At 40.7% G+C, this 19,483-nt stretch overlaps 1 protein-coding gene across 5 annotated transcripts in view; it reads left to right on the top strand.

Moving 5' to 3' along the window:
• Positions 1-17,050: 17,050 nt before the first annotated feature.
• The window catches only part of ZMYND11 (zinc finger MYND-type containing 11), a 106,637-nt gene continuing 104,204 nt past the window's right edge, over positions 17,051-19,483 (top strand). For 3 of the 5 annotated variants that reach the window (XM_032982588.2, XM_032982586.2, XM_032982587.2), the window contains exon 1: positions 17,052-17,262. The gene's annotated coding sequence lies outside the window, so the exon portion shown is untranslated. Of the gene's footprint in view, positions 17,263-18,404; positions 18,490-19,483 lie in introns of those variants that run through there. The other 2 variants (XM_032982585.2, XM_042802154.1) reach the window with 2 other exon arrangements.

The following is a 19,483-nucleotide window of genomic DNA, read 5'->3' as shown; positions in this document are numbered from 1 at the left end:
GGAATTCTACCTGCTAACATGTGCCAAAATTTCATGTTCCTGCTTGTTCATAATTTGCTTAACACAAAATTACTTCCATTATTTTTTTCCCCATAATATTCTGAAATCACATATCCCTTTCATGCATAGACTAGCCTGCTTTTGTGCTAGAAAACTGCTGTGGTGAGGAAATTAAAGGCCAGGAAGACTGTCTTCCAACTTGTCTAAGGAAAGGTGGTGGAAGATTACAGAAATTCATTGTTACTTCTCTATAATCCTGTTATATTATTAAAACAACTGTTTTAACTACTTGCCTATAAAGAGTAGGTTAAAATATTTTTTACATTCCTCCTGCCCCTTGACCATGCCATAAGCAGTCTTTCACAATATTTTTTCTGAAGAAAATATGCATGTTTCTTCCAAAAAATATGTCAAGTTTTCTCCTTCAACAGATGGTGAAAGTAGTTCTTATCATATTTCCTCATTCTCTTAGATTTCTAGCAAAACATTTTGGCAAATCAAGACATATAAATAAAGATTCAGATGTTTATTGAATAGCACATAATTTAAATAAATCATATTTATGAATGTCTGGCTGAGCAGAATTGATTGCCAACATATATCCTTTGGGCCTGAGTTTGTTATCTGATGTTTATCTCAGACTGGAAAATACAGTGTGTGAATCATTTATCCATTTTTGTAGTCTCCTTTCTCATATTTTTTGAAATTTTCCAAATCACTATTTAAAGTCAAAAGCCTATTACTTTGAAATGTACTAGCCTGCCCAGTAAGTTTGGCATGTGGGAACCTGAAACAATGAAAAATGGTAATTAGCAAATAAATTAATCAAATTAACCCTCACTGTTTGCCCCATTCCCTCTCCAAATAACTGAATACAAATAAATTTTTACATTGCAACATTGTGATTTCAAAAATTTGGCATTTCACCCTGTTGGAAGCAGACTGCAGGAGTACGAAGCCTCTGTTAAACTAGCTCTGAATTCTTGAGAGGTGCAATGCTGGCAACATGATGCACCAGCAAACCAAACAAGCACAAACGCTGTCAAGGAACACAAGGTGAGCAATGATCTTTCAGCTCCCCAGACCTGGGACAGTTCAAACTCTGCAAGTCATGATGGCAAACTCAGTAGGTGCTTTCATGTTCTCACAATCACTGCTATTTTTTCCAGACTGACTTTACTTCCAAACAATGTTTGCAGCATCTGGATAAAACAGAGCAATACCATTTTCAACACTGAAGGCCAAACTGTGGGACCACCAGTGAGAGTAGCCTTGTAGGTGTCATGGTTTGAACACAGCTGGCAGCCAAACACCACGCAGCCGCTCGCTCACCCTCCCCCTGACCAGGGGATGGGGGAGGTAATTGGAGGGGTAAAGGAAAACTTGTAGGTTGAGATAAAAACAGTTTAATAATTGTAATTAAATATATTAAAAAATAATAATAGAAAGTACAAATGGGTAATGCACAATGAGATTGCTCAACACTCGCCAACTGATACCCAGACCATTCCTGGCTAGTGATCCCGAAATACCAAGACCCCAAAAACACAATCCTGGAAGCAAGAAAGAACCCCCACTTCCCAGCCATCCCTCCCTTACATACTGAGCATGACATTACATGATATGAAATATTTCATTGGACAATTTAGGTCAGTGTTTTGGCTGGGCTCCTTCTTGTACACCTGCACGCGGGCAGGACACGAGGATTTGGAGAGTCCTTGATCTCTAAGCAACAACTGAAAACATCAGTGTATTATCAGCATTCTTCTCATACCGAATCCCATACTGAATCCAAAACACAGCACTATTCTAGCTACTGAGAAGAAAAATTAACTCTATCCCAGCCAAAACCAGGACAGTAGGATAAGCAATCTGTAGACCTCAGGAGAAATTGCAAATACTCCTTAACTTTCTCATGTTCTGTCTAAGAGGGGGAAAAGAATACAACAAAGACTGTACAACTATTCCCACAAGGTATCAGAAATAAATCTTAAACCCACATAGTGAATGGATTTTTATACCTTATTTTTATAACTGCAATTGTAATGAAACTTAGTAGGAAAAACTAGTAGTCTTTTAAGATGCCCATGCAAATAAGATGCAGTCAGGTTTTTTAGAATTGAATGATATGTTTATAGATGGGAAACTCATACATCCTGATATGCAGGTGTTAGTATCCATAGCAAGACTTGATTTCCTTCTCATTTACATTTCGATATGTGTACTAAAGTGGATGGAGTACACATTTAGCAATGTCTCAGCCTATTTAAAACTTTATGTGCTGATTCCACCCCTGATAAGTACCAAGTCTTAAGTCCTTCTCTCTTACAAAGCTTTCATAATAGCAATTATGTATGTCTTCTTTCTCATCTCCTCCTAAAGTTCCCCTTCATCACCTCCTGCAATTTCTTATTACATTACAGTTTTTACATGAATACAGTTACTAAAAGCTTCACTCTTCCCAAAATAGAATTTCTCTTTTTTCCCCTGCATTGTTTCTGGAATACTTTTAAAAACTATTTTACATAAGAACATTTAAAAGAAGATCCACCTCAAAATGAATGTATTGCCATTGGTTGAAGTTGTTTTAAAACTAGCTAAGCAACCATTTTCTTCAATATTTGAATCTCCATGCAGCCAAATTAAATCACGTTTTTCTCAGTTTTGTGTTCTCAAAGTAAATAATGGCTGAAGAAGAAAATGGTGACTATGCCCTGGGTGTAACATACATAACCAACTTCTAAAACATATTTTCAAAAAAGATTTTTTAAAGAATTCACCGAGAAGGCCTGTACACACAAAACATCACGAGAACCTGCTTCCCTTGGTTAGCAAGCTAGTCCCAGACTGAGCATCTGCACAGATAGAGGAGTCAGCACTCTGATCGTTATAAAGGAGGTCAGAGGAGCACTGGTGTCTAATGTTCATGGTAAACATTCCATTTAGCAAGGATGCTACTGAAGCCCCTTCTCAATGGATTGAGTCACATGCTGAACTATAATAACATAATCTCATGTACTGATTTTGTCTGGGATGGAGTTAATTTTCTTCATAACAGTTCATAGGATGCTATGTTTTGGATTTTTGATCAAAACAGTGTTGATAACAGACCAATGTTTTAGCTACCACTAAGTAGTGCTTACAGAGTGTCAAGGTCTTCTCTGCTTCTCACCCCGTCCCACCACTAAAGAGGCTGGGGGTGCACAAGGAGCTGGGAGGGGACACAGCTGGGCCAGTTGACCCCAATTGAACAAAGGGACATCCCATACCGTATGGCATCATGCTCAGGATATAAAGCTGGGGGAAGAAGGAGGAAAGGGGACTCTTGGAGTTGTAGCGTCTGTATTCCCAAGTCACCGTTACACGATGGAGCCCTGCTGCCCTGCTTTCCTGGGGATGGCTGAGCACCTGCCTGTCAATGGAAGTAGCGAATGGATTCCTTGTTTTGCTCTGCTTGAGTGTGCAGCTTTGGCTTTACCTATTAAATTGTCTTTATTGTAACCCACAAGTTTTCTCACTTTTACCCATCTGATTCTCTCCTCCTTCCCACCGGGGTGGAGTGAGCGAGGGAGCAGCTGTGTGGAGCTGAGCTGCTTGATGGGGTTAACCCACAACATCTCAAAATTACAAAATCATTCATTATGATTGAAAAGAATACAACCCTTCACAGACAGTATAATCAGGTCAGCTTTCTATTTTCAGTGCCTCACCAGGACACAGCAAGCAGTTCTTTCCAATGCAGACCTGGCTACACTTACTCTTTGGAGCTGGCCACAAGAATGATATCTTAGACCATACACACCAGGAGCACCAGGGCTTTAGCGATGGCAGTGCGCTCTATATGCCCTTTTTCTCTAAGATGCTCCTTCTTAGTTTGCTTTTAGCCATTCTTGCATGAAAGTCTTGTGATTTTCTTCCCATCAAACTGAAGCAAAGGCGTTAGGAGAATCATATTTATGTGCAATGAAGTAGAAAGCAATGGTTTGAAAGCAATCACCAGTTTACTGTGGCAGTATGTACTCTGTGTTTGCCTGCCAGGCATCCATTTTATATTTTGCACAAATATACAGGGCTGAGTGTTTTGTGCAAGGGCTTAACCCTGCCTCCCCACCCCCCCCCAACCTGATAGCCTACAAAATATTTTGGAAAAAAAAAAAAAAATTAGAAAATAAAATACTGACCCAGTTGCAGATAAATGTTTCTAATATTTGAAACTATAGGTTCAAACATGACCACACCAGCATAATGCTCATCCCCTCCTGAGCAATGTTCACACAGAGGTTTGTGCCTCCACTGCCTTCATTCCTCCCTTGAAATCTATGTAAATCCTTCTCTGTGATGGAAGACTCACATAGTCAGTGAAGTTAAGGGAACAAAATGAAGAGTGGTAAGGAAAAAGGGATAAAATGAGAAAAAAAATAAGCAAGACAACAAGGTTGGTGAAAAAACCCATTACTCTCCTGGTCTCTCTTTTCCTTGGTGTGTCTCTGTTGACTCCACAGTTGCTGATGTCTCCAGCTGAGCAGGGTCTCAGGGTCCTCCCTGTCCTCACTTTCCTAGCTGGCACCAACGCTACTCCATAACAGACAGAAAATGAGTATTACTATCCCCAAGTACATGGGCATATGATTCTTTTCTCCCCTAAGAATCACTCTCCTGTCCGGTACAGCATGGGCTCTATAAATGATGTATATGATTTGTGACCTCTTTCCCATTGTGTAAGGCAGAGGACTCTCCCCATGAAGTTTCACTAGAATTCAGATCAGGCTCTTACTGTATCATAGAGAGGTTTATTTATTCTGACATTCATTTAAGCATTTACAAAAACTTCCCAATGTAAAAAGGAGGCCCCAGCTCTTCTGTAACTCAGAACTTCAGCAAGCTTTGAAACTTAGTAGAACGAGAGTGATTTATTGAGTTTTCTAGAAAGAAAGGAGTTTCCTGTTCTGCCTTGATAAATCACTTCTGTAAAATATTAGAAGTGGGCTCCTATTTCTCTTTTGTATGCATGCCTGTAAAAACATCCTCTAAAACTGTAAGATTATTTTGCTAGGTTTCAATGTAAACAAAAGAAACTGAACAACTCTAAAGGCCTCATTCAAGTTAAATTTTCTTGTCTTCTAAGGGGCTTTAAATTCTCTCTGAATTCAGAGATGTAGAGTGTGGCCTAACAGAGTCCAACAGTACAGATGCAGTGGAAATATGAAAGCATGAGGAATCATTCATGAGTCTTTTTTTTTGACTCTCGGAGTTACACTTACAAATTTTGGCATTGCAGGGACTCTTACTGTATTTTGCAAAGCACATTCAAAATTCTAAACATTCACAAATGGTTCTCAGGAGGTAACAGAAAGTATTTTAAAATGGTATTGTAACTTGAATTTTCTTATGTCCCTTTGCGTATGTACCATGTTTTATGATTTGACTTTTGTTCATGGCCAAAAAAATTGTGCTTTTTGAAACTGATACTGTTATAAGTGTTATAACTCTATTTAGATATCTAAGTACTACAGCTTTTGTGGCCTTAATAAATGAGAGATGGATGCACTATTACATGATATGTTCAGAACAAGATATTGGGTATCAGATCCCTTTTTTTTCCCATTGCCCCTTCCCTGAATTCCAGTGATGATAACTTACAATTTGTTGTGCTTTCTAAATGGTAGCACAATTAATATTTAGGCTGTTTGAAAATAAGAATTATTTTCCAAAAATAAACTGTGGAATAGGAAAAGAACAGTAACATCTCTGTGTACCAGAAATTATGAGTATGATCTGTCTTCTATTGTTGAATTAGAAGATTCACACATATGCTCCAGTAAACCACAGGCATACTGAGCAATAGCCTTTTGGAGTGTAGATGGCTTCCACTGTTTTAATACGGCAAACAACAAGTTTCACTATTTCTCTATTTCATGGTACCACAGGAGGAATACTTAATGCCAACCATTTTCATTATAAGCCTCAATTTAAAAAATATGTAATTTGTTGGATTAAATCTGCCATAACTACTTCCTTTCCAGGGCAGCTCTAAAGGAAAGTTTAATCAGTTCTATTTAGCCATTTTTAATATCTGCGAGAGACAAAAATGACTATGTGACAGCTGTTGCTTTTACTCCAGGACCTACTTTTTTAGTTTCCATTTTTCACATTGTGCTCTTCTATAAAATAGGACATAATGAGCTTAAGGTTGTATTAACTCTTCTGACTTACAAAACTTATTTGTACACATTTATTTTTAACATGTCTAATATTGTTAATTAAGACAGGTTGTATGCATATGCTTAAATAAATTATTCAAATATTATTGTGCTTGCTAACTCAAACATATCTTGACAAGTTAAAAAAGCTCCTTAAGAAGTTCCTAAACATATGAAAACTGTGGGCCTTCAATACACAGAACATAAGTATTTCAATATTTTTCAATGTGTTGAGAATTAAATAGTAAACAATCAAATTCATGTCTTTCACATACAAACAGGCACTAGATATAACATATTTAATTCTCTTAGTTGTAATTTGTACTTCCATGAATGCACATTCAAATCCATTTCTCCTTGCTTGCTAGGCTTGTAGTTGCTTTGCAAACAGTTCCCTCACCACAACAGTAACAAAATTATTTGTCTAGGGCAATAGTTATGGGAATTTTGCTTTGATTTCAGAGTTGTCTGTAGATTAATTTTTTTTAAGAATAACTGGACTCACATATATTTCTACAAATCAGAGTATGCAGGTAAAATAAATAAACTAGCAATATCTATACTGACAAACTAAGCAGTGCTAAGGTCCAAGCACAGGCACTGGCATGTGGACAACAACTTTGTTAAATGGTTAACATGGTTTCTGAAGGAAAAAAAAAGGCCAAGCAGGACTCAAGAACAGTACAAGCCAGACATTGTTCCCAATAGGCTGTTTTGATGAGAACATCATATTTTGGAGGTAACAGAATTTAGCCACCTGAATCTAAGCCATGTTGTGTAGGTTGATATTGGGACGAGATAATAGTCTGGGACACATTTTATTTACTAATTGGAGTGTTGTTGCTTATGATCAAAACACTAACCCAATCTTCTATTAAAAAAATGTATAGAGGGCATTTTATTCTGGCATTTTATTCTTTACTACGTCTTTTTGAAGCCTCAGTTGTGACAAACTCATTTAGCTTCTCAACTGTGTCCATATACACCATCTAAACCTTAAGTCAGTGGCAGAACAACTTTCCTGTAGACTTACTGCTTCAAATACAGCAAAGGCTTTCTGGTTTTAATTTGGTCTTCAACTCCTTATTCCTCCTCTAATCCGTTCTACTTTACTCAACTTATTGCAACAATATCCTCCTTTCATTAACTACACAAGTTCATGTTCAACTAATTATCCAGCATGACCATCATCTCTTTTCAGAGTTATTAAGCTACTGAGTCATGTCATACATTCTCTAGACTTATAACTCCAGCCTGTATCCTTTGTTTCTGGAAGGAAGAATATTTTTTTTTTTTTTTTTTAAAAAAAAGAACGGGTCACCTATAAGAAAGGTTGGAAGCATCTCTTTGTAACATTTTTGACAGCTTGTGAGCTTCCCACTTTTCAAAGTCTTTTTTAAATTTTCAGTATCATATTTGATCAGGTGTTCTCATAATGATAATACAATTACATTGCTGTCATATATAATGAGTTCAGGTATGACTTTTGCACTCCCTGAAATGCTAAGCTAGAATTCAAGAGCAGAATTTGGTCACTGTATTGTGCTACGTAAATCCAGTAACTGAGACAAAAATAATCAAGACTCCGATTCGCCAAAAGTATGTCTCCTTATCACATTACATTTCCATGAAGACATTCAGACAAACTGCCACCATTACTTCATGGCAAGTTAATTGCTTACAAATAGCTCATACCTCCCCATGTTCCCTGAGCCTGGGAAATCCACAGGACGGAATGAAAACGCTTGAAAATAGTGCAATTTAACAATTGAATTAATGTTCTGCAAGGGGTTTGTAGATTTTATTTTTTTCACTGTGAACATCATGTTTTAAAACATTGTGCATAAACCTGTTACGTCTTTTTTACCAACAGGGGGACTTGAATGCTTTCACTGTGGTAATGAAAAGGCAAGAGAAGTTTACTTCTAGCACTAGAGTCACCTGTCATCTAGGTGGCCTTACTAACCAGTAAAATATAAATGTGGATACAAATGTGGGACACTTGATCCCACAATTCACATACATTAAGCTGTCTAGCAGCCATACTGCTACTGCAAAGATACTTTGAGTTTATCCTCTAGTCACTAAATTCCTGGGGGAGGAAAGATTTTACTCTCATAATCCCTGCTTGAACACAATATTCATACACATTGGACAGTATTTCCAACTTGACAGAAAGGGTGAATTTATCTCTTCATGGATCCCTACATGTTTATAAAATATTTTGAGATGGTCCAGTCTAAGTCTCCTGGATGTTCACAAAAAATTATTTTTTGGGTTTGGGGTTGGTTTTTTTTGCCTCTCCTAATATTTTTGGCCACCTGTTGTAGTAATATTAAATCCTTTGATTTTCAGAAGACACATTATCTTTTTTATTCCTCATATAAGGCTCACAGTTCAGTACTAGGAAGCAAATACTGTAAGTAAATTATCACCTTCTCAGAAAACTAATCGATACGTTTTGTCTAAAACCTGTCCAAATTTTCTTATGGACGCAAATTAGTCCAGGAAAATAATTCAAACATAGGCTTCTCTGAGTTGATTTATCCTGTTTTTATATTACCATGCACTACAAATTTAATTCTAAAATGCAGCATATTAAATAAGAGGACTGGGGCAAACTATGGCCCCTTTTCAAATTGAGAATCCATTTGGCAATTCAATCACTTTTCCAATAATAAAAATATAATTAATTTAACAATGCTTTGCTAATTATGTTTATTACAGGATCTGCTTTGAAATTCTTTGTAAACATCTTGCAACTTCCTGAGTTTTTATCAGCTGAACTGTGTTGTTCTCTACCATGTGAACACCTACTGTTTTGCAACTTTTCTGAATAGCATTAGAAAAATAGTTTTAAATATAAGAATAGTACAATTATATAACACCAGTTCTGTTGATTCATTTTCCAAATACCATTGAAGTTTCTATTTTTGATATTTCACAATTTTTCTGCTTACTTCACCCACAGATTTCAGAACTAGCACTATGCTTTATTTTTGTTTAAAAAGTCACATAGAAATTGCTTAGACTCTAAAATGGTGCCAACACTTCATGTTTATCTTGATCTTATGTAATGCAGAATATTTCTACTAGTCCAAAACTAGTGTTGCTGCATCTTTTTGAAGAGTTGAGCTAAGGCATAGAATGTCTTAAGTCTTGTGCAACCACATTTCACAGAATGGAGACAGGAAGGAATCCAAAGAAAAATGATTTGGAGTTCCAATGATTTGCAAATCCTGCTTGGTCCAGAATAAAGACAGTTACCTATGTTCTGATCCCAAGGTTACTGCAGTCAATGGGAGTCTTTACAGAGACTTCAGTGGGCTTCATAGGCTTTGCCCAGGCTCTGCTCCTCTGCAATTTTACATATAAAAACAAGCTGTGGGGCTCAAATAAAGGAAACAGGAGCATTTTATTCATGTGAAACTTAATAGTTTTAACCACAGTTTTTACAATGCAAACATGAAAGAATGCTTGCAGGACCGGTGGTTGTAGCCTGTTCCTGTCACCTGTCTATATTTGCTGAGGGAAATGTTAAATGGCTGAGATGGTCCAAGGAAACTTAAATATGCAGAACTGCTTTTGAGCCACAGTCTTTAGAGAAGAAATGTGCATACTCCCTACCTACATGAAGTGGGTTTTTTTCTAAAATAAAGAAACACAACACATTTAATTGGCACCTGAGTAGTATTCCCTAGATCTCCAGATACTTACGGGAGAAAGAAGGCAAACTGTGTATGTATGTCTCTCCCAACACCCTGGTGCTGTGCTAAACCATTCAAAGGCAACGTTATTTCAAAATGTATGCAATATAGGTGTCATCTAAAAGGAAAAACGTTCACATAAATAACTGAGATGAAAAGTAGCATGACCGACAGATAAGAACTAAAATATGGGGATGATAAATCTTTCCTTTTATGTTAACAAATGATCAAAATTAGCACTAGTCTAATGCTAAGAGGCTATAAACCATGCAAATATTAAGAATTAAATATGTGGATTTATTTCTCAATGTGAAAAATTTAGTAAGTACAGGTATTGAACTCAAAATGTATTACCAAGATTGCCCTGAGTGACACATGCACACAGTTCATCATGTCAAAATTGGATTCTTTTTATTTTTGTATTCAGGGTTGAGGAAATTCAGTGGAACTTTTTAAATTCAGCAATTTGGGATATAGAAAGTTACTATTTCAATGATAACTGTATTTTAGGTACCCTGTTAATAGCTAACCATGAATTCTGAATAAGTCAAAACCCACATGATTCGTATTAAAATTAATAGGGTGTTAATTTTTCCATTTTTTAAAATGAGAATTCTTTTAAGTGATTGCATTGCCATCTGCTGAACATAATGCAGATATTAGCTATGATAGGCAAATCTATAAATAATATCTATTATTTGTGAATTATACATAATATGTATTCTAGATGACATGTAAGATCAAACAATATACAATCTATTTGACCCAGCACTCTATTCAAATCCCTCATTTTCAAACATTCCCAGTTTATAAGTTCCACTTTGGTTAACTTGTCATGACATTCTTTTCCAATTCTGTCAGCGTAAAAAGGTTGTTAGTGGCATGAAAATTCAACTTGAATATTACAATTGGTTTTGAGCAGGTTATTCCTTACAGAATGCAATGAAAATTAAATTGGTGATACTGGATCAAAACTAATTTATCTTATCCAACATATTATCTTTAACTCTGGATAATAGAAGATGCTTTCAAACAAGGGGTCAGAACCACCGAATGGCAGATGTGGATTTTTTTTTGTTCTTACATTATCTTTCATATTGACTATAATGGTTCAAAACTGACACAAATGTTGCTATTAATTATGCCCATCCTGTACAGACAATCAGTGATGTCTCTCGGAGGTTTATTCAAGCTGCAGATGACATCAGGATACATCAAAGCTGCAAGCACATCAAGATGGCTTCATGCCAGGCCAGCTTCAGTCTGGTTGGGATCTTTAGCTGCAGCAATGTGCTAGATTCAAGAGCAGCTCTGTTCCAGAAACAATTTTGCCTCTTTTGAGTAGCATTTCAACTGGCATAATAAACTGTGTGAAACTGGAGCTAATGCCATGCAAAACACTGTGTTACTGGAAACTGGAGCTTGGGAAAAACTGTACAGAGCCACAGCTGGGTAGCTCTGCATATGATCAGCTTGGGTCCAACAAGGCTTGTTAGCTTCAGTTATGTACTAGTGATAACACATTCTCTCTTTCAGAAACATTTGGATGACTCTGCTCTATACACGATAGAAGTCTGTTTACTGGGAAGGCTCGTTAATCCCAGAGATGTGCCACATGAATGTATGGAAGCAACCTGGGTTCAGCACTACATCAGAGCTAACAAGCCAACTTTGAACATGGAAGGCTTTGAAGTTCAGGGTAAAGACAGAGTATTTCTGCCATAATTAGCTCAAAGGCAGTGCTGGACCAACCCTGGTGAACCCCAGCTTGTCATGAACTGACTCAGCACAAAGGCACTTGCGCATTTCTGCACGCTCCTAATGCATGCTGTAATAGCTCCCTTATCCATGTATTTCCACTGCCATGGGATGACAGACCCCACTTACTTTAAATATGGGGCATTTTTTCTTATTATTGGCTATGTTGGCATTTAATATGATGCACAATGTAATTAATATTTCCTTTAAATTACGATATTCATAATGTCTCCTTATGTAAAAACTCCAGTTTTGCAATTATTTTAATAACAAAAGGTACTCCTTATTACCTCATAGTCATAGCTGTTTTTCTGGCAAATTATATATGTTCAGTCACTGCGTCCTCATAAAATAACAATAGATCCTATTTCAGTATAAAAGCAAATCCAAGTTTTGTGTATTTATTTTGCATAAATTGTTTTAGATATTACACCAAGATTGGACAAACCTGTGTCAGATAAATTTGATGTACACTTGGAAGTGGACATTAAAACTTTTTTTCATGTTACATGTTATGGCACCTGCCCTTGTACTGAAAATACAGTAGCCAGATGACACAAAGTATGAAACTGGTATAACTCACTCTGTTGTTTTGAATTAGTTAAAAAATATGCAGCTAAGTTTCCTTTGGCAGACTCTGTGCTGAATCAGGCATACAGTTTTCATGAAGCATAATGCTGGCATAAACACATGTCATGTCATATGTCATCAACATATGTCAGTTTACTCACAGGTAAACTTTTTAGGATAAACCTCTATTCCCAGTTGTGCATGAAAATGTAAAGAGAGAACACAGTGAAAATAAAAATGCATTTTGTATCTTAATCTACATCTATAGTTGGCAGGCTTCTCTGGTTTTATTACCAATTATTATACCCACAAGGTACTCACATGTGCATACTGGCCATAGAAGGTCAGACCAAAGATCCACCTACCCACAATGTACTTACTGTCTTCAACAAACACCCCAGAAAGTCTTTAGAAATTCTGCCTGTACTTCTCCTCCCACCTTTTTATTTATACCCTTTCTCAAGCCCCACCAAGTTGCAGAATTCCTCATCAAGCTCCTCTGAGCTTTGTGGCTAGGCAGCACTGGAGAGCCAGTCTGCATGGCCAGGGACATAGCAAGAAGGAAGCTGAAAATGGAGGAAGGATCCTGGCTGCTGATCCTACTTCAATCTTCATCATGTCAAGCCTGCAAGGACAGCACCCCTGAGTGGCACGTACTCATCCCTTAGGCAGCTTCTTGCAGCTGCAGACATTATTGGGGGTTCTCTGCTCTGTGTACCCCTGTTGAGTCTGGTACTTTCTTTTCAATGCCTGGGGAAAAAGAGGAACAGCATAAGATTCTTCACAAGACTCTCCCATCCTCCAACTGTTTTCAGTTCAGTGGATTTCCTGAGCCTGTTATTAAGGCCTTGTTCCCTTCACCCCAGCTTCCTAAATTAAATGCATTGCTGAGACTTTTGTTGCAAAGAAAACTATGTTGCTAAACTTTGTTCTGATTAAAAATTTACACTATTTTTCTGCATTAATACTTCTATGATCACAACACAGTAGACCTGCCTCTCAGGAAGCACATTGAAATTATTTTTGTTTTAGTGCAGCTGGGAGTGGAGCACACAGTGAAGTGGATTGACACAAACAGCAAGAGACAGCTATCTTACAAAGCCAGATAAAAACTTGGGCACATAGTGAATGGGTTTGGTTCAGCCAGAAAGATGGTAAAGTCCTGGAGAAGAGGGCTGGGCTGCGCGTTCATTAGCCCAGCACAAGTCCTGTGATGGAAAGGACACAACACTCTCTGCTCTACTAAGGGCAGCATTCAACTGGTGTTTTCATGGTCCTAAGCCCAGTGTCTAGAACCCAACAGCAATTATGTACTTGTTCACCTGCATATTTGATGGTTATACCACTGAACCAGGAGAACGGCAAAAGAGTGTGGTAAGAAAAAAAGGTCATATCCACACGGGATTGTGTTGTCCAGTATTAGAATTAAAAATAAGTGTCTTTTGAAAAGAAGGAGGAATATAATTTAAAATGAAAATGGAGGCATATTTACAAGCCTGCATGTTACTAGGCAGTCTTCTCATGCACAAAAAGCATAGTGGACATAGTATTCCCCACGCCTTGGGAAAATTGTACCAGCCAGGTACCTGGGGTATTTTTGTCCCAGAGTCCAATGGCTTTCAGCTCAGGAATTTCCCCGCGTCATGGTTTGTGTGTCTCCAACCTGCAAGGGATTTCCTTTCCATGAACCTGCCTGATATCCCCTTTAATTCACAGCAGTAAATTGCATTTTCAGTCCGGATGCTGCTTATTCTGGCAAAATGGTGCTTCTGCTTATGCAGCTCCTTCTCCTGCCCTCCCAGCCCCTTTCCAAGGGAAGCAAACCCGCAAATCTACTGTTTACACACCACCGCAGTGATACCAGCAAAAGCTTATAGCACACACGCAGCCTGATGTATTCCTACGGTAAGTACGTTCTACTCGAAAGGAAGTAACTTTATTAGTGGTGCGTTAGTGGTGCCTTTTCTTTCCCCACGACCCCGTAAGGAAGCAGATGGCTGGACCCCTCACCATTACACCCCGAGCCGCCGGTTGCAGCTCTACAGACATTTTTGACAGGCAAACTCGTGCCCCAACCGAGCTACTTCAGCCCGAGGCAAGCCCATCCTGCTCCCCACAGCCCACGGCCCGCTCCCCACAGCCCACGGCCCGCTCCCCACAGCCCACGGCCCGCTCCCCACAGCCCACGGCCCGCTCCGCGCTCGTCCTTCCCGGGGACCTTCCAGGCCGGGGAGGGAGGGAGGGGAGGGAGGGGAGGGAGGGAGGAAATGCCTGAAGGGCCTCGCACCGCCCCCAGCCCTCGCCCCAGGGAGGGGGGGCTAGGGACGGCCCTAAACCCGCTTTTTGTTTTAACAAACATTTCCCCCTGCCTATGAGGAAACCCGCCGCTGCCCAGCGCCGGGGGAGGGTGGGATTTCCTTCCCATTGTCTGCCGGGCTTAGTCCTCCCGGCTGCGGCGTTAACTGTTTAGGGCTCCCAGCTCGTGTTCTGCGTGAAAGTTGATGGCCAAAAGGGATCCGCGCAGGGCTCGTATTAGGTGTCAAACTAAATGCAGATAAATGCAAGAATCGGGGCTAACCAAGACCGGCTAGCAGGGCTTCAAACCTATATCTTAACGAGCATTTAAAAGTCTTTCCAGTGCAGATAAAAATAAGTCAAAACGACTGAAAAATGCATCCTTTTTATCCTTCAGTGTGCATCCTGAAGGCTGTATCATGCAAACAGTTACTCAGGGGATCTAATGAGGATATCAAAACATTTCAAAACAAGGCCCACAAACACCCATATATAAGCTATATGCCTGTCTTTCTACGCTTGGTTTAATTCACTGCCCACCAGCTCAGACAAGGCAACGTGGCTACAGTTGCAGACACTCCCTACATGTTTGCTTTAGGATACCCTGTTCTTTCCAAAATCAAATATTTGTATCCTGAAACAAATATTTGGAGACCGTCCAGACTAGCCTTTACAAATATGTTCGGTACAGCAAATTGTTGGCAAGCAGTAGACTCCAGGTAAAAACCTGTAAGGTAGGCAAACTGTAAGGCTTCAGCCCTGCGTATGCTTCCACATTGGTGAAACTGCGGCCTAAATATTTGACCGATCTTTATGGGTCCTGAAGAGATAAAGGGCTAGAACCTTTTTATACTGAAGATAGCTGAACTTCTGCCTTAAATAAATATTTACATAGGTAAGGAGAAGGCACTGTGGCAGAGTAATAAATCTTTTCGCTAAAGCACCTGAGACTGGAGTTGGAGCTTTTTGTTTTTAGCTTTTTTTGCGGGGCTAGGGCAAATCCTCCCAGCTGACCTAATCATAGGGGATACCTGGCTGTTCTGGCTGAAGAGTTAAAGACGGTTATGTATGCTGCTAGCTACGCTTCTCCTCTGTTTGCTTCTAAATGCAAAAATTGGTGTCCCTTACCACGCCAGCTTGAGCAGATCTGTTAGCTTGACTGCATGGCAGAAATAGCAGAAACAGTAAGGACACAAACATCTTTTTTTTCTTATATAATTCAGATGCAATTTGTACAGAGGTTTCAAAGAAACCCAAGACAGGCAAGCCAGCAATATCCCATGGAAACTTAGCATTTATTTCTATCAAATTTCTTTTTAAAATTACAAGCTTTAATGAAATCAGAGCCAAACATCACAACTAAATCCTTAACATAAGGTAGCCTTTTTGTAATTATACTGATGGTAAATCCTGTCTTGCTTAAAGAACTGCCTGTAAATTTCATTTGCTTTTTATTAATACAAGCAATATAATGCAGTTAATAAATTATAGTACCGCTGTTTGGTATCTGCCCAACCCCTCAAGCACCCTTTGAAAGCAGATTACCAGCACTTTCTTTCCTATCTATTTATTTTAGATAATGTAAAATGTTCTTTCATATTTAAATACATAACAGAAGTAAAGCTTTATCACTGATGTGCAACTGTTATTTGCATTTTATATTTTAAAAGAGGAGGTAAAGTCCTGATGCAGCAGTCTCACGCAAAACGTGGTTTTAGACACTACTAGAAATCTTATTTACTAAACACACTGGAGCAACTTTCACTGTTCAGTGTGCAAACTTTGTTAAATCATTGACTGACCAGGCACAATGGATGCATCTTCTTTATCATTAGCAGTCCAAAACTATTTTAGTAATACTAATGACTATTCATATGACTAAAATTATTTGCATGCATAAACATTTGTAGAACTAACCTTACAGTGTATTTTAATAAGTGATGTCATATTTCTTATAAATATTGTGAAGTATGTTATTTTCCATTAAATAATTTCTGAAGTATTTCAGAAATTTTAGAATGTATTCGCCTAGACATTTTTTATTAATATTTATCTCACAGTTCACATAAAATACCATAAAATGTATGTTTTCTTACTACTTACATATATATGTATATGCACACCTGTGAAGTTATGTATTTCATAGTACTCTATCTCTCCCGTTCCTGCAGTGAAAGTGTGAATCTACCGCTCGCAACATATAGCCAACTCTGAGACAAACCACTGTTTCTGTATGTTTTCGTTTCTGTTGCTCAAGGTGAGTATCCACTTTCAAAACGTTATCCAGAATTTCTCCAAGTTGGACTTCATGATAGGAGGAATTTGCATGTATCAGGGCCAGGTAAGCGGCACAGTTTTCCTCTGCAATTAGATACGGTCCAGACTTAAGATTATGATAAAAACCATATATAATAAATAGTTAAAAGATCTGTTTCGAATATATTAATAAAAAAAATAATAAAAGAAACAAACAGCAACTCCAGCAGACACCACTAGAGTTCTCCTTCTCCCAAATATCCCTAGCACCATCCTAAACCCTGTTTACCCCAGAAACCTGAACTGTGGACAGACAGAAGAGGAGAGAGAGAGAGAAAATTCAGACACAATAAAACTCTGAGGGGAAAAATATGTGGAAGGAGGAGGCAGCAGCGGCCTGGGGAAGGGATTGAAAAGTTTCCCCTGGCTTAACTTCTCCCCCCCTGCAGCAGCAGAAGCAGCGCCAGGAGCACAAGGTGAGAGAGACTTTTAAGTCTGGGGAGGAGGGGTGTGTGCGGGGGGGGGGGGGGGTGGGGGGGGTTGGTGAATTTACAGCCCTGTGGATATTTCTGTGTCTGCCTCCCTGGCTTTGGGGTGCGAGAGACGCCGTGTCTCATGCTGGGTGGATTTTTTTTTAATATGATGGAGGATTATAAACATGGCGCCTTAAAAAAACTACAAAATCATGTACACACTGTTCCAAGGAGATGGGGGAGAGGGGACAGGAGAAGGGCTGGGCACCAGGGGAGGGGGCAATCCTGCCCCGCAGGGTGCCATATGGGGAGGGGGGAGCAATTATACTTAATAATAAAATGTGTGGGGCTGCGGGGGTGGGGGGGGAGATGGAAGGCGGGATTTTATTATTATTATTATTTTCATTTTTCGGAGTGGGCAGGAATATCTGGCAGCCCGCTTGGAAATCGTGGAGGAGAAGGGGACGGCGGCGGAGCGCGTGTGATTATTAACGGCGATTATTTTTGTCCCCCCACCTTCCCCAGTCGGGTTTCGGCTGGGAGGCGGCGGCAGGTCCCCCGCACCCCCGCGCCGAGTTGCCGTCCACCCGGGGTCGGGGCGGGAGGAGATGGGGTGGGGAGGGGGGCGCGCAAGAGAATCGCTGCCTTCAGGGCTCCGCGCGGGCCTGCAGGGAGTGGGAGAGCCGGGGACTCGAGTGAGAGGCGAGGCCGAGCGGGGTGTGGCGCAGCCCGGCCTCAGCCCCGTCACCCCCCAGCCTCGCTCTTTTCCCACACGCGGGGCCACCGCTTTGGTCCCCCCCCACCCCTTTCCTTTCCCTCACACACTCCCCTCCACCGCCCCCGCATTTCCTCGCTGGGGTGGGGGATGTCTATTTAGAGGACGGGTCTTGGCCCGAGTAATGGCAGCTGCTCGACAGCGCCGAGTCTCAACGGGAGAGAGACGGCGGGCCCCCGCAGGCCGGTCGCGGCGGGAGAGGGACCAGGGCTACCCTTCCCCGCGGGGAGGCAGAGGAGGGGACGGGGAAAGGGGTGAACTTAGAGCCCCAGACCTCCTCCCTCCCGGGCGGTTGCGGACGGGCTGCGCCACCCCCACGGCGGGGACGGCCTTACCGCCCGGCGCTGCCGAGCGGGGAGCGGGGGCCCCTGGCTGCCCGGATCGCCCAGCGGCCGGAGTGCCGCGTTCCCCGGCGTAGCCCCGGGGGCTTCCTCGCCTTCCCCATCCGCTCCGGGGTAGGGCTCGGGGGGGAAGAACAGGTCGTTTTCTCCGCTGTCCTCCTCCGGCTCCCCCGGCCAAGGGCGAGAGGCGTGTGGGGAGCCCGGCTGCCAGCGGGCCGGGGCCCTCCCGCCGCTCTCCAGCAACAGCTCACTCGCTTCACCGGGCCAGAAAGGGCCCTCCCGGAGCCCCGCTGGACTCGGCTGTTGGGTTTCAGGAGAATATGAACTACTGAGGGGCTTGCTTTTGGTCTTTTTTTTTTTTTTTTTTTTTTTTTTTTTGGGGGGGGGCGGGAGGGAGGGGTTGTGTGTGTGTCTGAAACGGTGTCTCCCAATAACTCTCCTCAGCTCACTTTGTGAGGTGTTTTCCTTCTTCCCCCACCGCAGGAGTTGTCCAGAGGCCTATCTGTCTCCTTTCCCTTTCACGGGGAAAGGATGCAAGTGTAGGTGTGGGATTTCCTACGGTGAGAGTGATGGGGAGCTTTAGTGTGCTTTCCTGACCTTCCCTGTGTTTCAGAGAACAGTCTCCCTGTAAAATAGTGACGTTAAGGACTTAGGAAACTTTGTCTGTCTTTAGGGGTTTATCCTGAAATCCGCGAACTTTGGGAATTTGTTTTTTGTCTTCTGTGAATATGGCAAGCAGAACTTTACAGAGGCTGGAGCTGGGGTGGCTTGAGAAGAGGAAAAGGAGTGAAAAAGTAATTTGTTGTTGATTTATTTTATAACTGTACAATTTGGCATTTTAACACCCCGGAATCATCAGGCACAGTCTCTGTTTTGTAGGAGTAACTATTTGTTGTAGTTTCAAGAAGGTCTTACTGCAATGGAAAGCACCAGAAGTAGAAAATTCTTTCTTTTCCTAGATGATTTTTTTTGCACCTTTGCTGCCCTTCTTTGTATGAAATTGTTACATTCTTTAGGGGTGATCACGGAGACAGGTGTTGGGAGGGGAGAAGAGTGCGAATGGAAATGCCAGTTTATGGTTCAGGTTGCAGTCCCTTGTTTTTTTCTA

Source organism: Tyto alba, unplaced genomic scaffold (assembly GCF_018691265.1).
Source record: "Tyto alba isolate M040663 unplaced genomic scaffold, T.alba_DEE_v4.0 Super-Scaffold_38, whole genome shotgun sequence".
Lineage (NCBI taxonomy): Eukaryota > Metazoa > Chordata > Aves > Strigiformes > Tytonidae > Tyto > Tyto alba.
Note: the sequence above shows the minus strand (reverse complement) of the source record. Positions and strands in the feature narration are given on the sequence as shown.